Genomic DNA, 18,227 nt, shown 5'->3' with positions numbered 1-18,227 from the left:
CTTTAGACACACGCCCGTAGGTAGTAGCTATTATGCGTGTCGTTCGTTTTAAAAGCGAGACTTAAGTCTTCAAATTATCGTCTTCGTCTACTTTTTAAGTGAAGCCGTAAAAAGGTGAAATTGATCTCCGAAGAATAATGGGGTTCACGTTGACGCGTGATGGTCGTTTATTTATAAGGCGGAATTGCAATGATGTGGACATTACTCGTGACGCATGGCATGTAAATTGCTGAGAGTGTAACGTTGACTGACAGGCCCACGACTATATAAAAAAGAAGCTTAGAAATAAAATTGGAAATTGACTTCCTATAAAAATATATTTTGAAGACTGTGCTACCAAATTAAATGAAAAATTGCTTCATAATGCATAGATTCGTTTTTCAAGGTAAAATAATCCAGAACCCCTAAGAGGTATAAGCAAACGGCAGGCAGGTGGCAGAAAATATTTTAAAATGAAAGATAACATCAACTTTTTATTAAATACAAGAATTTAAATTTGTGCATACTTATAAATTTATTACAAACGGTTTAAGTGAATTGGCCTTTCACACATACACATATCGGCTAACAGTCCTTGATTTGAATACACATTTTGAATGTACATATTAAAATTTAAGTAGCACATGTTATTAATTAAAATCTGCTCCATTTATATTAAATTATATATTATATGAGAAAAAGCCCTAAAAAATTGATCTAAATATGAACTGCGTTTTGCAAACACGAGTTATCCTACAATTTTCCAATAATTAGCAAAAACGATTTAGTACGGCGATGCCATCTAGTAACTGTAGTGTTAAATCACATTTATTTGTCATTTGCCAGTTGCCAAAAAACAAATGGGAAAAATATGGGAAAAAATGGCACAAGTCGTCAGGAATATTATAACAAAGTATTATCTTCCAACACTGTAAAATTTGAGGATGATATGGTTTAAATATTGTAGGGTTTGAAGCAAGAGAAATAATAATAATTTATTAGACTAAAATACAAGATTTGTTAGTTTGTATACCTTGAATAGGGTAATTAGCTAAATTCTTATTTGTGTTTGAAATGAAAATTGCATTGAAAAAATTGTTTGCTGTAAATATATTTCTTCTAAATTGTCTTATTGATGCCGCCGATGATATTGGAAAAATAACAACTAAGAAACAATATAACAGTTCCTGTTCCCCATATCCCCATCCCTGTTCAATGTTGGTTTACACTTATTGTTGCGAATGTGTGTATTTTTGTTGTCCGAACCACTTCAACAAAACATCTATAGGACGTCTTCCTAGTTGCTGAAGAAAAGAATTCTATAATGTTCTTCTATGTTCTAAAAATAACTGAACCGAAATCGGATCTAACAACATTTACCACAAAATAACCATCAAAGTTAAAAAAAACAGAAAAATGTTTGGAGCAAATTGATTGATCGAATGTACGAACGCACTATGTATGCACGTTCCACGGTAGCGGTAAAATAACAGCAACTGGTAATGAAGTAATAACCATGAAGGAAAGTGATTATTTTCTATAAAGGACATCAGATTTAAAAACATTGGACGGATGTAACATTTAACTTTACTTGATAACTGATGTTTTTTTGAAAAAAAAGTGTTAAATTTATGCAGGGAACATTTTTTGTGCATTTCTGTCAATAAAAAATTTTAGTAATTCAAAAAATATTTTAGTTAAACATTCATAAAGCAATGAACGTAAATCGCACTACAGACTGAATCGAAAAGTAAGCTTACTGAATTATGTTCCATCAATGAAATTTTTGCTATGAATGTTTTAAACCGAAACAACTCAATGCTATAACCGAACACGTTATAACAATCGAAACAAGACCTGTCGAGTAACACAATGTTACATACGGAACCAGCGAACATGACAATTTATTTCGAAAAACTACAATCTCTTGATATAATATGAAAGATTCTTAGAAAATAAACTACACGCAATTGGAATTATGTAGATGCAATTATTTAAATCACAACATACCTTTCTCGGTTAACTATTGGTATTATTCGCAGCACGCTCGCATCGTTTACTGCTTAAAACTCTCGGAATCCATAAACTAAATTCAACTTAAACAACAACACGTGAACAAAACAAACGGCTAAATATAAAACACGAACCGTACACTAAATAAGTATCGCGAAGCCCAGAGTCTCACGCAACGCATAAAGTTCTATTCTTTTCGAACCCCTCTTAAAAATCGATCCCGCTTAGGTAGCAGTAAAAGGTACGACCTGCCGACCCAAGTTTAACCTGTTTTAAGGGCGATAATCGCGAATATACTCTTGGGCCTATTGTTTGGCGCAAATGTAAACAGTAACGAATGCCACCAGCCAGCGAACTCAAAGAAAAACAACATATGGGCTGCCGGAGAACATGGCCTTTCGGGGGAATTTTTTGAATATGGAAGAAGGTTTTGACCTGAACATAAATAAAATCGGAAAAAATGAATTCCGGTCTAGTGCGGAGGTTTTTATTGCCAGGACGAATTAAACTGACGACGGCGCAAAAAACAGGAAGAAAAAAAGCAGTAAATATTTTCATTTAATATAATTTTTTAGCGACGAGTTTGATTTGGCACGTGCGGAGCGAAACACTGAAGAAGTTTATCAATGCATTGCGCACAATACTTGTGCTATGATTGAACAATATATTTTTATCCCCACTATCGAAAAAAGAATAAACGGTTTTAATTTTTATTTGGATTTGCTTATCCAGTATTTGAAGCTTAAGGTGTCTCCCAATTATTCGGTTCTCAAAAGTTTCGTTTGTCGGTTTCATATTTTTCCAAGTTAATGGAGGTAAAAAATATTTGGAAACACAATATTTTATATATATTGTCAACATGGAAAGACAGATTAGGTAATTTATAATCAAGCTCATATGTACAAATTATATTTCAAATTCACCTCTATAAAACGGTTTACAGTCTAAAGGGTGAATTATTTCTGTAAAGTTACTTCGTTAACCTACCACAACTAGACCATAAAGTAGTTTGTATTGCGTTAAACAGAATATTTAAAGTAAAAAAAAACGTTATATAGCAACAGATAATTTGTGTATCCTACATTAGAAGAGAGTTCCTATACGAGATCTACACCGCCAGATTATATATTTAATATTACCTACTTACGTGTTTAAGAATGTTTGGCCGAGATCTTACCTGAAAAAGAAAACAATAATTAACCTCCTGTACTAAAATATGCAGCACCGTGATTACAAATATTAATTTAGATAATATAATATTTCACGCATTATTAGTTAATGTTGTATTGACACAGAACAAGGTAATTTCATAATTTGTATCATTTAACTAATTGGGTAATTAAACGGGAGAGTCGGTAAACATCCTCATAGAAAATAATCCAAGCATTACAAATTATAGATGATTTTCAATCGCCGGGATATTCGTGCAGATTTCACGAAAATTATCAACAATTTCCAGCGGCATATAAAATGATAATTACTTCTGTCGTTTATAATTGAATGTGGTTTATTATGGCATTGATTAAATTCTCCAATATTGCGATACTTATACGGTCCATATATGGGTTAAGTGGGACTTTGGAAACAGAATACATAATAAGAAATAGATGAGTTTCGAAACATCTAAATTACTGTATCCCATAAAAGTATAAACCTCTCAATAAAACTAAACCAGGTCTGGTAGATAACATCAAATTAAATTCAACAAATTACAAATTGCCTCTCCATTTTCATTAAATATATTTATTGTTTTTGGAGGTATACAGGGGGGTGCGCAAGTAACAGATGAATAATAAATTTTAATTCTACTTTATTTTATTAAATCTTGGACATGAACTTTCTCTACTTTACAGTTTTTCTAAAGTTACAATCTCATATACGCCTCCCCAAATTTTGAATTTTAAACTCTCTTGATCAAGTTAGATGGTAGAGTTGTTCCAGAGTTCTGCAGTTGTTCTAGAGCAAATAGCTTTATTCTTTACATCTTCTGCCGTTCTTGTCTAGTTCCAAATTCTGTTCGAACTTATACATTCTAGTACTTTTAATCACTGATTTTTTTGTTCAATCTACCCAAAGAGGTACTGTTTCAAAGGTAAAACTTCACCCGTTGTTATGAAAATTATCTACTATTCCTCTTATCACTATATCGGCCTCGGACACTAACTCTTTTTGTTTCATTATTTTTATTTGCTTTGTAGTACTGCCTCCCCTATTTTCTCTTTGAAATTTTGCATAAAGTTGTAAGTATGAAGCAACCTAAATGTGGCATTTATCCCTACTCCAGCGAAAATGTGAGGTCTATCAAACCGCTTGTCATCTACTCGGCACAGAGATAAATTGCAGATCCTAAACTCCTTCGTCAACTAACCATAGCAGATAAACAACATGTTAGGGTACATCAACAGTTTTGCCTGAGGTGGGTGTACCACAGACAGGCAGACTCAAGAGGAAAGGAAATTGAAAAGTTTGAGTCCTCTAAAAAATTTCCGAAGAAGAAAGGGTCCAAGAGAGGAAGGGAATAGTAAAGAAGGATTGAAAGGAAAGCACTTAGGCTCCTCAGCTTTAGAGTCGAATTCTTTTTGGCTATCGATATTATAGAAAATATGTTAATTCAACTTTGAAATTTGATTTTCAAGAATACTTGATGATTGTATTAATATTATCAGAGACAAGAGAAGAAGAAAAAAACAGAGTTGAAAAATCCCGAATATCAATAACCCAACCGAGTCATTCAAGTTGTTGGGAATATTTGATAGCTAATAAAATAACTTCGTGTAGCGATTCACTTTAACTTATTTAGTAAAAATAATTGCAATATGTGCGGGGATAAATATTTCGATAACTTATCAGACCGCACGTCTATAAATAAGTCAAAAACATTTTTTATTATACAGCTATTGTGCAGCAGCTATTACTAACTAAAGCGTTCGTTAATGGCAAAAGTTCTTGGAAGTTTAGTATTATATATTGTAATTTATCATTATGAGATAAATCGTACGTAATGAATCGTAGCGTTTTTAATACGTTTTTCAAATAGTACAGCTACTAATAGTCCATAATGGAAACCCATTTTTGATAAGATAATAAAACCTAAAGGTTTTTTTAATACCATTAATATTCATATTTAAAATTTGATTTCAACATTCAGGAATGCTCAAATATGAGAATAAATATGCTCGTTTTCAAATATCCGTCAACAAGACGAAGGCTTACTATCTCAAACGAAGAAATCTAAACACCAAGTCTTGATATCGGGTAAAAAAAGAATTGCAAACTGTTCAGCGTACACACTGGACGGTAACATCAGCCCGCCACAGGAACCTTTGGTCAACTAGTTGGATATTAAGTAAGGAGAGTGGAGCAAACGTCTCTAAATATAAGTCCAACAGGAGATCCAAAAAAGATTATACAATTATACAAAACGGCTCTTGGCAACACCACACCAAAATAATTAAAATAATTAATATTACCGTATAAATTACAACAAGTTTGAAAAGATGTTTATAATAAAATAATTTTAAACGATACGGATGGTTTGTTGCACCAAATTTTCAGAATCCAACGTGCCTGCGGCATCCCAGGAAACTGTGTCTAAAGCTAGTTTCCCCCTATTACGCAGAACATAAGAATGCTCGTTCGACGAAAGAGAAAATAAAAAAGCTCAGGAGCGCACATTTGCATATATCCTTTGTACGTGTTCTTAACCGTGTTTTGTTATGACTGCGTCGCGTACTTACACCCCGCTTCCGCGCGCAGCAGCCGACGTTTCCCCCCTCGGTAACAGTCTTCCTTGCACCTGAAGGGTCTATGACCCGCGCATTGTACTAGGCCACCTTTGACCTCGGCATACCAGCTATAAATACCTGTTCTCCTCGACTGGTTCGAAGTTGCCCGAGATGAGACAGAATTATTACACTAAAATGGCCACGGCCAGACGTTGGTCGTTTCTTCGGTTTTATGCTGCCGCGTCTAATAAATTTGATTTGCCCGCAGGTGCATTGGAATTTTTAAAAATAAACGGTATTTATTATGGTATTCCAATGTAGCTTTGTTCTAACGTTACCGATAATGGAGCTCTCTGGGATCGTGGCAATAGTCTAGTTCCATAACCTTAACCTTGGTGAAACGAATTCTCAGATTAGAAAATTCGAATGTAAATCTTTGCTGATTTTTTCGGATTTTCTGTTGATGGTTGTCATTCACAAGCTCACCTATGGAAATAGTTCTTTAAAAACTCCAATAAATCGTCTTTTATTTCCAAATAATCGCTTTACTTAGCGAGGTTTGAAACACAAGCAACTAAGCAGTCGACACTGGCTGATTGCGCCTAAGTTAATCTGGATGTGTACGAACACGTAAAAAAAACAAAATGAAGTTTTCCTCAGCCTATATAAGATCCTTCAGAAAGTTCTCATCATATCGAAAAAACTGTTATCAAGGATTTACTTTAAAACTTTACTTTTGCTTTGAAAAACAATGCATAAATTAACAATTTATTAATTATTAGACATTAGAAGTTGTGCTTGGGCCGCAAGGCGAAGAAAATAGTTTCATACGAAATCACTTTTCATTTTTTTGATAAAATAAAAAAACTAACCAAAACTAACTCATTGTCGAAACCTCAGAAGAAATAACGATATATCTACTCCAATACACTTTTTTATATCAAATAGCTAAAATGTCGACCTTACGGCGCGACGCGTTAAAAAAATACTTTACTTGGAACAAATGAAATGTAATGCAAGTAATCGTTCACCTCTATATTATCTAATCTATACCAAGGTTAGATATATGATTCGTATGTTTACTTTCTGCATGACATTAAAATAGAACGAACATAGTTCCCCAATAATTCTATAAATCGTTAAACACAAATATTCATTCCCATTTTGAGGTAACTTAATTAAGTACACTTTTTTGAAAAAATCCGCATTTGAACGATAAATTGATATGAACTGAGTTGAAAACTCATCATTCCGCTTACTGGATATCAATAACATGTTCCATTCGTTTTATCTGTTTTGTGTAATTGTAAATTGTAAACGCGAAGATCATTTGTTTTATAATTTTCCGGAATACCTAAGCGGAGAGCGAAAAGAGAAGAAAAAACACCGTTTTATTCCGGGCCTAATGGCCGACCATTACTCAATGGCAGAGAGACATACACTCGCAATTGTTTAAATTACGTCTGACGTGCAGACAAATTATGTGCAATCGCGAAAGCAAATAATTGAACGAAAATCATTACTGTTTGTATTGTTCCGGATTCCGTGTTATTAATTAACAAACCAAACAAGTTAAAATTACAGCGAACACCTGTCCAAACACATTAAATAGATAAAACAGTGGCAGGACATACGCATGATAGGGTGACGTAAAAACGAAAATGAAAATGATTTTAGCACGAAATCATGAAAAATTAAATAAAACATTTTTTTCTCCTTTCTAGGAACTAACCCACCAAAGTATAAACACTAAAACAGAGAAAAACAGTACGAGCTTCAAATTCACTTTCGTACTACCATTATAGGCAACTATTCATCGGAACCTCAAGGATCCCTTTCACATTCTCCATTGTGCACAACTTGATTTTATGGATTTTATCCTTAAGAAAATCTGAAATGTTCTAAATTTCATAAGGCGTCTAGCATATTGATGATTTAAAAATCGTAGGGGGATGTATCACTCTAGCTTCGTTTCCATAAAATTTTTAAAAATCAAATTTAATAAAGATTTTTGGAATCTTTAGAATACAGAGTTAGAGATGTTTTGAAAAGCTTTGAAAATGCCTATAACATGATTTTTAAATCTCTCATCGTTAAGCACAATAATTTCACAGCTGATTTGGATATTTTTTAAATCCCCAATAAATCGTTCCATTGTAAATTATCGATAATCACTCTAAATCACCCCAAATCACGGTAAATCCACGAATAAATCACCGTAATTCTTTCACGTATAATAAAAGATCAAAGAATATTATAGAAGTGAGCGAGCGAACTATTGTTATATAGCTGATATGGGGATAAAACATTGCAGAATATGAATTTAAATTTTTGTCTAAATATGCGCTTCGAAACCTTGTTAGGAGAATAATTTATTAAACAAAAAATGTAAGAAGCGATAGTTCACGTATTTTACTTAACACGGTGCTGTAGCTCAAAAAGTTTTTGATATCAATTGACTGTTGGGTAAAAATTAAACTTTACGCGTAGCAACCGACATTGTAAAGCTTACTATACCGATTGCAACACGGTAGTTGACGTTACCTTAATTGAATGCTAAAATACCGCAGAAAACGACATAATATTTCTAATAGCAATAAGAACGTTTCGTTTCACACGTTAACTGGCAATAAAAACTGAAATAACAGCTTCGAATTACATCCCGGAGTCGTAAGAGATAAACCGAATCTCAGTGGGATAGTAAATATTGTAATATATAGGCAATAACAAGTATTCTGTTGTAGGCGTACGTGCTGAATTGTTATAATTTGTATTTACAACAAGGAAACCAAGCAGCTCACAGATAATGCTCCTCTGTCAAGTATCTTCTCTCAATCTTTCAATTGTTAAAAGTTAGCCAGCCAGTGTGTGATATTAGAAAATTCCAATTTCAATTGGTGAATATGTGCAATGAACTGTTTGGCAAATTGCGATGTGTAATTTCGCCATATGCAGAAATTTAGGGCATTGGTGTAATTTTATTGTGTAATGTTGTAATGGAGATCGAAAATGCCTACAGCTTTTTAAAGATTCGCTCACTGTGCCTGTAGTAACCTATCTCTGATTTATGGAACCATGTTTTAAATACTTGATTTTATGTTATCGAATCGCTTGCCGTAAATAAACCTAGGCTATAAAATAGGACGAGAAAAGTCTCTCTGCATTCAATATCCCACGACGTGTCAGCATGAATTTACTAAACTGATTTTCGGAATTCAACAAAAAAAGTTGAAATCGTACATCGCAAACTATATAACCACTTAAGAAATCGCTGACAACGTAACAAATATGGTAAGCTGTTTTTTCAAATTCTATTAAATTATTACCAAATATTAACTCGTCGACTTATCTAATAAACATCCTCTTATAAGTAGAAGCTTTGAGATCTTTAAATATGTAAACAATGTAGTCTATTAAAAATAAAACTCTCCAATGTTGACGTAAAATACATTCTCTAAAAACCACGGACTTTGCCTATCATCTTGACTGCGTAGATCGAGAAAAACAATTCTTATTATTTAATATCGCCAGCTAAAATGCAGGTACTTAATGACGAGCACAATTCCAGTTTTTTCAAAAAATTTTTTCGTACTTCGGAACTTTGGAACAAGCATGTTTCGCAATTTTTTATCAGTATATATATTTTTGAACATTATCAGTAAGAAAAAAGGTTAGAGAAATATATTGCACTAGTTCGAAGTCACTATCTAAAAACGCATCGCATTTAAATCACCACCCAACCATCAACGATATAATAAACCATTATTAACTGACGAACTCCACTACAATATAAGACCCGCAACACCAACCAGAAAAAAAGAAGAAAAGCCTCTCCGAACCTGCTTTAAAAAAGATCGAAGCTCCTCATAAATAACGCAAAATAAAAGAAAGAACGAAAAAAAAAACGTTAATAACATTCCTTTACAATGTTTGTAATATCTCATAATTGTTATGTATGGATGGAAGATTATTATGGGAAAATAATAATTTTATGACCGTTGACCCTTAGAAGATCGTGTCTACTGTCGATGGTGGGAGGAGGGAACCAGTTCTTCATCCTTTTTAAGCCAGGACCGGAGTAAGATCCTTTCTTGTAGCAGCCACTGCTTAGATAACGCGATGTATGATTGAACAATATTAAATAAAAATCAGTAATACTTCATTTGCATTTTAATAAATTAGTTACAGAGCGATTACATGTGGTGCAAAATTATTCGAAGTGTGAAAACTGAAAACTAGCAAACCGGAAGTTTTTTTTGCTTAATTACAACAACAACCTAAAATAAAATCAATAAAATTTCAAGAAATGTTAAAATTAACACAATAAATACCTTACTAAAAATAATACTTATCAATACTGTTAATTTTTCTACTAGCCATAAAACAACTAGTAAAATTTTTTTTATTATTCTAAAAATAAAAATTATATTTTTTTTAACGTAAAATCCAACAGAAAAAATATCCAGCAAACCAAAGGGAAATTAAAAATTTTCATTGGAACACATTCGTCGTATCAAGACGTTCGTTAATTTAAGACTTTACTCTAAAATTGACGGTTGGAATAAATGATTTAATTAGTTTTCTACAATCGGACGCAATGATAAATGATAAAAACAAACGATTCGGAAAAATTGAAGCTTAAGCAAACACAAAACGAAAACAAATTTTCAATGTTTCCCAGATAAATTTCCACATTATACACTATGACTCCAATATGCTTTTATTGTAGCTCTAAAAGTTTAACGTCGGCCGTAAATATCCATTTTACGATCATCCGCAGCAGAGGAAATTTAAGTGTAAAGCTACATTATCGTTAATTACGTATTTAAAGTTGAATAAAACCCCAATTTAAAGGCATATTTTGATATTTTTTATACGAATACTTTAGGAGCTCTTTATAGATTATGCGATGTGTTTAAAAAGGGGAATTCATACTTAAATGAGTCACCCATAAAAAACAATTTAGATGACGCGAGATTCAATTAAAATCCTTGGATGATGATGCAACCATGTTACATAACTAATTTATTATTTTCTGTCACTTCATCGAACTGTTGGTTAAATCTCGAATGAGCATTATTAGAGAACGAACGACAATTTTCTTGCAAATCATTAATGATAGAGGGCAAACAAAGTAGGGGCCCGCCAAATATTATCGAGAATTTTTAAAGATTCCAACCAGGAAAGATTTTTTTCCTCTTACAAAATTTACATTTTGACGACTTAGTTGCGTTGTTATTACCCACTATAATCTAGAAAAATTTTCATTACTATAGAAAACCGTAGCAAATGCTTTACGAAACTGTACATACTGCTACTGACGAAATCCATCTAGCATATATTTTTATTGCAGTTGAATAGATGTCGTCCTTCTCACGAAGTTAGGTTGTCAAGAAAAATAGTACTTTTACTTATACGATTCGCGTTGCTTTTTTCTCTTCCCGAAGCAGATATCAGAGCATTTTTTACAGAGTGAATAATTAAACAGTTTAGTCTTTAGTTTCAAAACATAAGTAAGCAATATTATTTCTGATGGCTGTTTTTCCTTCGCTCTTTCCTTTATTTTCAAAATCCTGAAAATCCCAGTGAAAGAAAGTATAGAATTGAATCGATTGCATTGGTACAAAGACATTGGTGGTATCTAGAAACTATAGAAACACCGTCATCATATAGTAGAATATTGACCGAACTTGCGTTTCTCTGAAACGCGATAACGTCAAGTTAGCAGAGTCGTAACAGCTTTAGCAAGATCATCGTGGCAAAAAGACGATCGACGCTTAACCACACAATAAGTCAACGTGGTAATAATAAAAAAAGATCGAGTATGGATTTTTTTCCTGTTGCTAAATAAACCAACTCAACCGTAAGATGAATCGATCGACTATGAGGATAAGGGAAGATATATAAGTGGCGGTTAATCGGAGTTATTGAGATGATGGATGTGCTGAAAACGCTCGGACGTATGATTACGGAGAATAAAAAACTAGCAGAGTTAAAAAAATCGAAGGTAAATGAAACGTCCAAAGATAAAACACCCATTTTGCATTGCATTCATTGCATTGCAGAAAAGCTCATTAAGTGTTGGGTAATAAAGACAGGAAGGAATTGGTCTCATATTTAAAAATTTATATGAGCATTTTTTTCGTTTCAATTTCTTTATTATTTCGTTAATTTGCAACATAAAATATCCTCATCCACGGCGTTTGAGTCATGAACCATTCAAGATTCAATTTTATATATGAAATTCATGGCAAACATCATATCCACCGCGTAAGTCCAAAGAACAAATTCTTGTCTTTTGATTGTTTACACGTTTTTACATTAAAATATTTTTTAAACATTAGAGTTTGGCCTCGGCTAGTTAGCAAAGAGGAGATAAATGACTAAAATTACTAACCAAGATAATCGCTGACTTCCCTATGGTTTTATTTAAAAATTTGTTCCAACGTTTGTGATGACGCTTCGGCTAAGTAAACGTAAGGTTATAAAAAAAAATATTATTACGGACAACGCACTTGAGAGACACATGAGAGAGAGAGAGAGGAATAAGTTTGTGCCCCTAAAATTTTAATGAACAGTTTGCGTGGATAAAGCTTTTATTCTGTAAAACATCTTTTCACTAGAGCTCCTCAACACGAGCACACAGGTAAAATATTACCACTTCGTAGTAAAATCTCCAGTATGATAAAGTTACTCCAAGATGTTAGAAGAACGGCAGCAAGATTCGGATGAAAACAAGGTGTAATAAACGAAGATTTCGTAAATCCGATTTTTCTTATCGTTTTAACGGATAAACAGTCATTCAGTCATCAAAGAAACTTTGAGTAATGGGTAGGGCTTTTTTAATGATTTTGATGTCCATATATTCAGATTAATATTATGTCCATTTCTTCTGCAGTATGTGTGTTTATTTTGGTTAGATATATATTTTATACATTTCAAAAATGCACCTTTATAATTTGAAATTTATGAAACGATTATCTTCATTGAGTTGTGTATTTGGAGCAGCCATAAACTGATGAAATGGCAAATACGGACATCAAAATAAATGTTATTACGGTATGACACAAAAGTACCATTTACATGTTCTCGGTTTACCGGAGTGTTCTGTCGGCAAAGAGCACACATTCTCGATACAAAGTAGAGAAAAACTGGCGCAACCGGCCGAAAGCGAAACGAGCTAGCAAATAATCAAACCCGGAGAGATGCAAATCGTGCAACCTCTAAAACCTCTTCCATGTATATTTCATGTAATTTAAAAGACAAATTCAGCCAGAGCAGATATATATAACATCGCAGAACACGTACACGTACCCCGCCGGGCAACAAGAAAAAGACGAACTAATCGCTGGGAATGGAAACAGCATAAAGCAAAATTACGAACGCATAAATCTCGAAATAATCTCCGACCGATCATGTAGAGCATTAAGACAACACAATGGCCGGACAAAGTACGATATGTCCGGCCGAATAAATAATTCATAGTTGTTGGAAAATATCATTTAAATGTATTTTAATGCAAAAGTCGAACGAAATGAAAAAGGTCGCGGTTGCCGCCCCACGCCGCCCTGTTGCGAACAAAATGGTGGGGCCCCGTTTCAGCTGCTCTGCCTTAAAAGGTTGAAGGAGCTACGTAGGAATGCGTGTTATTTATTCGATAAACATCTTAAACGTAACTTCCAACAGCAGATATCTGTTTAATGTTCGTTGGAACGTAACAAAGATAAGAGGGACGATTCGATTTGTCCTGTGTGGCAGACATATTGCATACGTTACAAGAACATTTTTTATTATATTTCTTAAATATACTTATAAAGTTGGAAACATTTGCCTAAATGTATAGCAAACCTCCTACAAACTCCGTAATTATCAACAATTCCATATACATTAATTTCCATTCGCCGCAGTGCGGAATGTTAGGTTATGTTGATTTTCGGCGACTAAACAAACAAAAGGCGTCAGGCTCAAGTACAATACGAAAAAGGTACATTGATAGTACGGAGTTTTTTAATAATGCCTAACATGACCCCCATCCCAATCAAGCGGTGGGGAGAGGACGTCATTATCAGATTTTGTTCGAAGTTTTCTTTTGGATTTAAAAAAAAAGATTTACGGTATTTGTCAAGAAATCCGACTTTAGTATTATGATGCATTCGTTTTCACATTCTTTTATCTATTTTCTACTATAAGGCACTAATCATTTATAACCATGTGTCTGAAAAGTTTTATATCAGTGTTTTAGATCTGCCAAAAAATATGATCGCTTTTAAATCGTGAGTAAAGTAGCGGAAACGTTAGAATTAGCTAGCGAGAATGTTTAATATATCCGTCGTTAAAGTGACACTTTTCCCACGCATGATAATTGAATACCTTAGAGTAGAGATTGACTCGTAAAATTTTTGACAAATAGGATAAATCGTTTGTTATGCGATTACGGTGCCATCTTTGGTCAACTCTGTAATTCTCACGATATTCCAGTGTTTCCACACTTTGTGGACACCTGACATATTTAGCCCTTAATATTTGAAAACATCAACTAAAATATATATAGAAGGAGATCTAGAATAATTAACCAAGCACAATTTTAAGAAAGACAATAAGGCACGATGACGACCAAACGAAAATTTTTAAGGATCTTTAAATTTCCATCTATCAATGTAATATTCTGCATATCAGACATGAGAACACAACTTTGCACAACAAAAGAGCTACTTCTAAAAATAACCATCCTGGAAATAAGTTTAGATATATTTATATCTTAAACACATTTGAACGGCAAAAATATGAGAAAAATTCGTTAAATATTACATAATTAACATAATGAGACGGTTTTTCTTATTCTGGTTAGTATGTTGCATTTGTATTCCGAATGACATTTTGTTTCTGTTAAGAAGTTATTCGATTATTTGACAAAATATCACCTTTACCATATGCCTTTCCGTATAACGAAAATTTTTGCATTTTTGAGGGTATTTGTTGGAATTTTCTAAAAACGTTTTTAATGAAGAATCTTATATTATATTCCTGATGTGTGACCGTGTGCTAACTATTTACATTAATACGAATAAATGTTTCTAATAATTTTTATAGTTTTGGTTAGTTAATTTTTCTTGGATAAGTAAAACTATTATTCCTATTACATAACTTAAAAAAGCTCATATTCTACTTGCATTATTCATTAATTATCTATATCTGCGTAGTCATAAATTAAAAAAAAATTCTAAGTGACTCTTATCAGAAAAGTTGGATAGTTTCAGTTTTTGCAGTTTTTACAAACAATAATAATAATAATTTCAACGAACAGCTGAACAAAAAACTTGTCTATGCGTTACAAAAAGTTTATATGTGACAATTTTAACGAAAAATCAAAAGAAAAAACTTTAAGTACGACGCACCACGATATAGTAATTCTGTAACAAAATATTTCAAATTTAAGAAAATAATATTTAAAATTATGTTCATGTCAGCATTTTTTCCTGAAAAATTTTTGATATGTCGTGTCACAACAAAATATTGTAAACTACAATAGCAAGTCTGCAGCATTAATTAAGTATGAGTCTTAAGTTAGGTAGTCAATTTTAATGAAAAAACTTCATATAAACATACGAACTCAAGACCTTCTTTAAAGTTTACATTTGTTTATTTGAATTGATATTCATATTTCGATGGAAATTAGTATTTGATAGTCTTTCAAAGTGTCTAATTTGAATCTGATTCTCATATGGCTCCAACTTGCAAAAGGACCTAAATTCTCTTTACCATTTTGAAAAGTTATAATATTTTTGTAAAAGATTGGTAGGCAAAAAAAAATTCTCTAACGCTTTTACACAAAAAAAGACATAGTTTAGTAGAAACCGCCACACCGTATTGCGATATATTTAGATATAATCGATGTATGTGATCCTAAATGGGAAAATGTTGACAATACTTTTACTTTGTTTTTTTTTTAATAATTCGAATAATATTATTTTAATACCTCATTTACTTCCTTTAATTATTTTTTTTATTATTATTTTTATTTAATTCGTCACTACGGTTACAAATATTTTGAATTAAAGTATCTACAATACTTCAGATACTACATGTACCTCAAAAACCACGTTCTTGCACGTTTATACGAATGTTTTGTTTGCATTTCATTAATCTAATTGATATATTATTAACAAACAGTTTTATTTCTTGATTAAAGCCAATAACACTATTAACAATTTGGTAATTTAACTAAATACAGGGTATTAATAATGTATAAGTAAGCCCTTATTTGAGCTTCAAATTGGCTACAAAGTTGATAAAAAGAACACACCTAAATATTTGTTGGATAAATGTTGAGTTTGGTTTCGCGATCTCTTTTAGTGTAGCTCAAACAGAACCACCCCTCCAGAGGTCTTTTAGCTCAAACGCCTTAATGTATTTAACAAAATCCTTAGTAGCAATAAAGAGACTCCAAATATATTTATTATTATTTATTTATTATAAACTCTGAGTTGTTTGTTAATTGCACAGAGTTGTTTTTTTTTACGTTGTTGTATTGCGTGATTTTTGTCATTTTTTTTTACTTGCTGTCTATTGTACTTACATTTTCTACGTATATTAACATAACGTATTATATGGATGGATGGGATTATATGGATGGGAGTATTTAACGCATATTGCCATCTTCGTATTCCCTTTAAGATATCACGTATTTCCGTTCGTAGAAAAATAAGGTCATTTTGTTATTATTATATCACTCCCGTACAAGTGAATATTATTATCGGGTAGGTAATTACGTCGAACAGAAAAGAGGCCGAAAACAAAACAGGGGTCGACGATTTGCATAAAACCATTATTAGACATGTCTAACGGTTATCGTAATTGTTGATCTCATAGTTAAAACGAGGACGCAATCGCCACGCGATCAAACATCGAATACTATATTTTAACCGGTACTTTACTACCCCCCGTCACGAATGCAATAAAAATAACTCCCAGTTCGCTTGATTAATTAAAGTTTTCCTTGAGCGTTTGAGCGATCGCAACCCCCGGCTTAGCTAAAATCCACGGGAGAAACGGTTCCGCTCTTTATTGCCGCATTTTTCACTCTCTAAAAGTTAAATAACCAAACTTAATTAAAAGTTTTTGGTTATTCCTTTTCGCGATTATTCTCCTTTCGTTTTAGCCGATGTTGTAATTTTCTCCTTTGTCCGCTGATTGATCAATTTAGTGTTTTTAATTGCAGAGATAAATACGTCTCCAGGTTGTAATTATATCACAAATCACATTAAACGCGGAAGCGTCACTGCTTTGACTAGGCGCGAACTTCTCGGGCAAAGGTGGTTTTAAGAAAGGGTTTTATGTCGCTTAATTATACAGGCAAAGGTACCGCTTCCTATCTCGGTCCACCCTATATTTTTTGGTAATACATTTAGTAATTTAGTAAAACAATAATAATTAAAATATTGTAACAGTGACATGGTAATAACTTCAATATACTAAACACTAAAATTCCACACTCAGCAAGTATTACAATAGCCTGTGGAAGTTTCTTTGAAAAATTAATGTTAGTACTCTACTTATAACCAATTTAGGGCGTAAGGATATCATTATAAAACCTAGTTACATCTACACGAATTTACTGCTCCTCCTCCACCATAGAGACTCACATAAATTCGTTCAATTTGAGTATTTAATATGCGTTTTCCTCCTGGTTACAAAAATTAGTATATGCCTTTATTCAGTTCAGCGACATAGCCAATTGAAGGAACAAATAACAAAGCTGACGATATTTTACCAAAAATCAAACAAAACAAAAATAACATAAAATAAAATACACGCCCATACGTCAAATTCATACAGAAGTAAAAAACCAAATACCATCAAGGCAAGGTTAGGGTATGCGACGCGATGACATATAATTTAATTTCACATCTAAATTATCAAACTGTTTCGAATACGAAAATACCAGGGAAAATCATTATTTGGATGATTATAAGATGATTTTTACGTATTTCTTCCCTTTTCCAGATTTTTTCCTTACTTACTGGGTTCAAAAGGTAAATTGTTGTTGAAACATTCCATATTTATCACATAGGCATTGGAAGGCAAGGAACTGATTATGTAGTTTCTTTTGCTATTATTCAACGTCAGGCTCCAAACGAGCCTATAAAAACTCACAATGAGTATTTATAACGGAGATTCAAAAATTGTAATAATTATTTTTTTCTTAACTTTTCAAGGTCAAATTATTATTTATTAGGTGGGGGAAAATTTAAAACAATTTTACCCACCAGTGCAAACATTCCAAAAAGTCTCAAAATTCACGTATTAAAATAGCTCCCTCACAAGAATTCAGATAAGAAGATTCAAATAAGCTTTGATAGTACCAAAAATGTATTGTTGACAAGAATGCTAGCGTTTAATCAGAACATAATTTAGTGTTACACCCCGTGACAAGACCGACTAAGGAGACGATTACTCAGTAATTATAATGAAGAAATGTTATCCCAAGTAATTGATTTTTATAGCAACAAT

At 32.7% G+C, this 18,227-nt stretch overlaps 1 protein-coding gene across 5 annotated transcripts in view; it reads right to left on the bottom strand.

Moving 5' to 3' along the window:
- Window positions 1–18,227, bottom strand: part of LOC132704172 (TOX high mobility group box family member 4-like) — a 428,384-nt gene that overhangs the window by 118,618 nt on the left and 291,539 nt on the right. Inside the window, exon 1 of one of the 5 annotated variants that reach the window (XM_060674023.1) lies at window positions 1,990–2,119. The exons of the other annotated variants lie outside the window; for them this stretch is intronic. The gene's annotated coding sequence lies outside the window, so the exon portion shown is untranslated. Of the gene's footprint in view, window positions 1–1,989; window positions 2,120–18,227 lie in introns of those variants that run through there. 5 annotated transcript variants of the gene reach the window in all.

The sequence above is a fragment of the Cylas formicarius genome, unplaced genomic scaffold (genome assembly GCF_029955315.1).
Source record: "Cylas formicarius isolate icCylForm1 unplaced genomic scaffold, icCylForm1.1 PGA_scaffold_6__28_contigs__length_40554024, whole genome shotgun sequence".
NCBI classification, from domain to species: Eukaryota; Metazoa; Arthropoda; class Insecta; order Coleoptera; family Brentidae; genus Cylas; species Cylas formicarius.
Note: the sequence above shows the minus strand (reverse complement) of the source record. Positions and strands in the feature narration are given on the sequence as shown.